Source organism: Calypte anna, chromosome W (genome assembly GCF_003957555.1).
Source record: "Calypte anna isolate BGI_N300 chromosome W, bCalAnn1_v1.p, whole genome shotgun sequence".
Lineage (NCBI taxonomy): Eukaryota > Metazoa > Chordata > Aves > Apodiformes > Trochilidae > Calypte > Calypte anna.
Window position 1 is genome coordinate 17,105,138 of NC_044276.1, and position 6,289 is coordinate 17,111,426.

At 46.8% G+C, this 6,289-nt stretch overlaps 1 pseudogene; it reads right to left on the bottom strand.

Annotated features, from left to right (window-relative positions):
* Nucleotides 1-4,550: 4,550 nt before the first annotated feature.
* Nucleotides 4,551-5,957, bottom strand: LOC115600112 (annotated as a pseudogene).
* Nucleotides 5,958-6,289: the final 332 nt, after the last annotated feature.

Genomic DNA, 6,289 nt, shown 5'->3' on the forward strand with positions numbered 1-6,289 from the left:
GGGAACTGGGGTTGATCAGCTTAGAGGAGAGAAGGCTGAGGGGAGACCTCATTGCTCTCTACAACTACCTCAAAGGAGGTGCTAGGTAGACAGACGCTGGGCTCTTCTCTCTTATTAGCAGTGACAGGACAGGAATAAATGGGTTAAAGCTCAACCAGGGGAGGTTCAGGTTAGATAATAGGAAAAACTTTGTCACAGAAAGAGTGGTTCAACATTGGAACAGGCTGCCCAGGGAGGTGGTGGGGGCACCATCCCTAGAGGTGTTCAAAAGACAGGTAGAGGAAGAGCTACAGTGGGTGGTTTAGTGGGTAGGGGTTGTAGGGTGGACAGCTGGACTCGATGATCTTATAGCTCTTTCCAACCTTGGTGATTCTGTGATTCTAGGGAAGGAGATCTCTATTACTTCATCATCACTCTGCCCACAATGGCCTCCAACCATCACATCAATTACAAGTCCTCTGTTTAGAAACAGCAGGTTCATTGCAGTGTCTTCTCTGGTTGGTGGTGTCAGGATGTTTCAGGAAGGTCTCTTCCACACACTCCAGGAACCTCCATGACTGTTCCCTCTCTGCTGTGCTGTATTTCCAGCAGACGTGTGGGAAGGTGAAGTGAGAACAAGGTCTCAGCTATTGCAGTTATACTTCATCTGCCTCTTCATCCTTGATGGGTCCTCTAGAGCCATGTTGGTTCCTCCTAATAGGACTGTACACGTTTTGACATCCCAAAGATAGAAGAAATTTTTGAAAAATCAACTATTGTAATTAGCAATAGGGAGAATGAAAAGATCAAGAATTATGTCCCCTCCATAAAAGAGAAACAGGGAAAAGTGTAATTATAAATAATGTCCAGGCGATGACATTCAAAGAACGGAGATGTCTCCTGCACTGGTTTTTCATAAGAGAAATGGAGAGAACTGTAAATATTAACAGTCTGCAGGAGGTGGCACATGAAGTTGGAAGGAGATGTTCATGCTGGCTGCAGGTCCCAGGTCAGTGTCACCATCAATGCCACAAAGCACAGCCCAATGATGCCCTTGAGCAGGCTCCGGAGAAAACAGCCAGGACATCAAGGAGAGATGGAAGTTGTGACATCCCACAGGTAGAAGAACATCTCTGATATCAAACCAACCAACATTGTCGAAAGAGACTCTTAAACCCATAGAGGGAATAATTATAACTAATTTGTTTTAACACGCTCTGATGAGATCTGTTGTTATCTCAGCCCTTTGTGCCCCACGTTGGGCCCAAATAAAGACTGTTGTGGTTGAACACCAGCAAGGCACTGAGAACCACGCAGCTGTTCACTCACACACCACCCAACAGTGGGATGGAGGAAAATATTATAATATATTTGAATTGAGCTAAAAGTATTTTAATTATTGAAGTAAGATACAGTTAAATATATATATTTTCAATAATTCTAATAATAGTTCTAATAATTATATGATTAAAATGGAATAATATGGAAACTTTATTGCTTTACTATTCTCTGCTTTCAAAGAGGGAAACTGCAGGGGAGAAGTCTGAGGGGAGGAAAAGATACAAAACTCCCAGAAAGGAAAGGGACATTTTGCCACCACCACCTCGTAGCACCACCTTGTCACCTCTGGCTGGCAGCTGGCACTAGTTCAGAACCTCCATGTGTGCACTGTGCTGCCACTTCCATACCCCCGTGTGGCCTGAGAGCACTGCCTAGTGGGACAGCCTGACCTTTTATTGGCCTCACCTGGAGACTCTTTTCATTTGGATTCCCTTGCCCCCACCTCCCCGTTTCCCCTCTTCACTTGCAGAGCGCCCAAGGAAAACCCAGCGCTGTGGGGTCAGAGCCGGTGGGAGGCACAGAGGGCACGGCTGGCACCTGTGAGGCAGTGGGAGTGGGTGTCCCCCCTTTTTGTGTTTTCTTCCAAAGGGAGGAAATTCTGTCCGTGCTGGGTGATGCCAAGAATGATCATTCCCTTTCTTAGGGGGAAATGTAAAGTGCAGCCTGCAGGGCGTTATTGATGGCAGTGCAGAAAGCAGCTGTCATAGGAAAGAGACGCTGCTGCGGGCTTTTGGAAAGGGACAACTGTCATGCATTGCTCCTCCTGCCCCTAAGGGAAGGTGTCCTGCAGGCAGGGCAGGAACGAGCTCGCTGCGGGTGCCCCCATCCCCTCATTGTGTGACAGGACAATCTCTGCCATCGCTCAGGGCACCCGCAGAGACCCCAATGATGCTGGTGCCATGGGGGGTGGGTGGGTGGGGATGAAGTGGCAGTGTGGGGACAGGACTGAGCTGAATGAGCAGCATCTGCTGGATGGAGGGTAGAAGTGGTGGAAGCAAGAAGGTGATGGTGACAAAGGGGTGGAGACAAGCTATCACAGAGCCTTCCCAGGGAGCCAATGAGAGCAATGTTGTGTTTGGGGAGGTGAGGAGCAATGTTCTCCATGGAGTGATGGATCTCAAAGGTTTTTCCTCACTGTCCAGGCCTCTTGCAGAGTCACTCTGCAGCAATACCAATTGAATATAAATTTCAGAACTGAAAACCAGTAAAAAAGAACTTTTCAAAGAATTTTATTTGATGGTCTTTTTAATCTTCTTGCACAATGGAACCTCTCTAATTATCTGTGTGACTCTTGAACACTAAAAACACCACAGGGTGACACATGGCTGCCCAGTAATGTAATTGGCTTCATGGTGCTAAAGGGATTGAGTCCATGATCCTCAGGTACTGTCAGGAGATTGAAAAAAAAACCTTCTTAAGAAGTTAAAGCCAAAAAAACCCCCTCAAATTATGTTGAAGTATTTATTAGTCCCATTGTATCCCATTACTGACAAAGCGTCCCCAGAGACTTGTTAGAGAAGGTCACTGGAAGCCATGATTGCAGGGAGGAAAGACTTTGTAAAGGTGGCTTTGAAGCCTCACAGTCAAGAAGTTTCTCCTCATGTTGAGGTGGAATTTTCTATGTTTTAGCTTAAACCAGTTATTCCACTGAAAAGAGTTTGGCCCCTTTCTTTTGACACCCACCCCTCTGATATTTATAGACATTCAAAAGATTCCCTCCTCAGCCTTCTTTTTACAAAGTTAAACAGCTCCAACTCTCTCAGTCATTCTTCATATGAGAGATGTTCAAGTCCTTTAATAATCTGAGCTCTCCCTGGGACTCTCTCCAATAGATCCCTGTCTCTCTTGAACAACTGCATCCAATATTCCAGCTGTGATCTCACCAGGTATGAGTAGAGGGGTAGGAAAACCTCCCTAGATTTGCTAGACACACTTTTCCTTGTACACCTGACTCTTTTCATGGTCTGTGCTGGTCAAGCTGGGAGGCAGACCCAGCTGATGGTGCTCACCGCCACTGACCACGTCCCACGTAAGCTCTTGGGTGCCCATGGAGGGTGCTCAGAGGTGCCCTGCCTGATTCCAGTGCCATGGGCTGTTGGGAAACTGTCTGGAAGAAAACAGACATGTGAGCAATCCTGACTATTTAGCTTTAGCTAGAGTAAGCTAAGGGCCTTGAGGCCCAGTTTCAAGGTTACTGAAAGATGAGCTACGGGAAAAAGATAAGGGAGCTGGCAGCAGAAAAGAAGAATAACAGGATAATGATGTAGCCAGCAGAAGTTCTGTGAGAACAGGACTTGTGGCCAAGATATAGCCACCTGCAAGATATCGTTATATAAACAAGGGCTCTATATAAAGCGAGTGTGAATTGTTAATAGATGACTTCACTTTAACCATATTGGTGACTACGTGTAGTCCTTAAGCCTCTGCAGATTTTCTACAATGGACTGTCTTTATTGCAGAACATTCACCATCCCTGAGGGCTCAGGACACCAAAGAAGTGACAAAGGAACCAGACCAAAGTCCCCAAACCTCCCCCCTGGGGCCATGATGGCATCACAGGGAGCCCACAGAGAAAGAAGCACAGCAACAATCTCTGAAGAGTCGATTCCTTGGGCAGCTTCTTGAGAGCAAGTGTGGAAGAAGAGCTGAGCTGAGGAGATCCCCTGTGATGATGGAAGGGCTGTTCTGGAGGCCAGCTCTGTCACAGCAGTGCCCGTGCCCTGTCCCTGCCTGCGGGCACAGGACTGTCACACCGCAGGGCTGTGACCAAGCTGCCAGAGCACTCAGGCCTTACCCAAGGGGTCAGAAGGAGACTGTGGAGGTGGAAAGTGGACAGCTTGGAAAAGATCAAGCGCTGGTGCTCCAAGGCAGTGCCCTTGTGCCAGGACACTTTCCCCTCTAGTTCTGCACACAGGCACTGTCCTGCAGCTCCAGAGAGGGTCTCAAAGGAAGGGCCTCAGGCAAACAATCACTGGAAGGTTCTTTATTCTGCTTAAATACACACAGAGAGGACACAGTTCTTCACTGACACACCTCTCAAGGTAAAAAAAAAATAAAAATACAGACACATACTGAGAAAGGGCACATTGCTTTTTGGGCAATAATTTGAAAGGGAAAGGAAAAATCTAAAATAAATATCCCGCATCGACAACTATACCAAATAAAAAAACCCTGAAGACTAGTTGGGTTTGTAATGAGCTATGTGAAGAGAGAATTGCAGATTAAATCAATCATTTTAATCCTTTTGAAAAATTACCAGACATCAGTTTCTTCAGGGCATTCTTGAGCTCCTGGTTCCTCATGCTGTAGATGAGGGGGTTCACTGCTGGAGGAACCACCGAGTACAGAACTGCCACCACAAGGTCCAGGGATGGGGAGGAAATGGAGGAGGGCTTCAGGTAGGCAAAGATGGCTGTGCTGATGAATAGGGAGACCACGGCAAGGTGAGGAAGGCAGGTGGAAAAGGTTTTGTGCCATCCCTGTTCAGAGGGGATCCTCAGCACAGCCCTGAAGATCTCCACATAGGACACCACTATGAAAACAAAACAGACAAATAATAAAGAGGCACTGACTACAAGAAGCCCAAGTTCCCTGAGGTAGGAGTGTGAGCAGGAGAGCTTGAGGATCTGGGGGATTTCACAGAAGAACTGGTCCAGGGCATTGCCCTGGCAGAGGGGCAGGGAAAATGTATTGGCCTAGTGCAGCAGAGCACTGAGAAACCCAGTGCACCAGGCAGCTGCTGCCATGTGGGCACAAGCTCTGCTGCCCAGGAGGGTCCCGTAGTGCAGGGGTTTGCAGATGGCCACGTAGTGTTCGTAGGACATGATAGTCAGGAGATAAAACTCTGATGAAATGAAGAATAAAATGAACAAGAGCTGTGCAGCACATCCCTTGTAGGAGATGCCCCTTTTGTCTCAGAGGGAATTGGCCATGGCTTTGGGCAGAGTGGTGATGTGTCGCAGTGGGTGTTTGATGCAAACAGATGCGAGACGGAGACTTGTTTGATGCAAACAAATGTCTAACTTTATTGAAACAGAAGGCAATATTTATACATTAATCTAAAAGCTAATGCCACGTATACCTATTGCTGATTGGTAGTACCTACATTTTGTTACACAAGTGTAAACTTGATTGGCTACAAATCTTAAACAATAGTTAATGAGCTAATGAATAGTTAATGAATAGTTAATGAATTTCTAGTACATTCGGGATTTTTCATGGATGTTGCAATCGTTGCCAAGCTCCCTAATCTAACTGTCTTGTTTACTTTTTAACCTTGAAGAAGCCCCAGCGTTTTGTCTCCTGCGGCTACAAGATATGCTTTACGCAGAGCTGTCCTTGCGCTTAGCCCAGGGCTTATGGTCGAATTGTTCCATCAACAATTGTTCGGTACTAACAGTTCGAGATTGTACTGCCTCAGAGATGGATCCCAGGTCAAGGAGGGAGAGGTTGAGGAGGAAGAAGTACATGGGGGTGTGGAGGTGGTGGTCACAGGCGATGGTGGTGATGATAAGGCCGTTGCCCAGGAGGGCAGCCAGGTAGATGCCCAGGAAGAGCCAGAAGTGCAAGAGCTGCAGCTCCCGCCTGTCTGCAAATGCCAGGAGGAGGAACTGGCTGATGGAGCTGCTCTTGGACATCTCTCTCTGTGGATGCAGCTCTCTGATAGGAAAAAAAAACAGGGAGAACCCAAGGAAGATTTTCTTAAATACATCACTTAATTCCAGGAAACTTTTCTGGAAAATCAAAGACAATATCCATAACTTCTTTTACTAGCACAGACAAAAAAAATTTTCCAGCAGATCTTCACCTCTATGGTTGGATCTCTAACTGCTGCTGGCTGACAGTGTAGTGAGGAGCAGAAACTCTGTATGATGGCTGCTACAGAGTCATATCTGCTCTGCATCTTTGAGCCCACGTGATCAGGGGATCAAGGGCAACACCAGTGTTCAACTTTGACTTATCAAAGCAA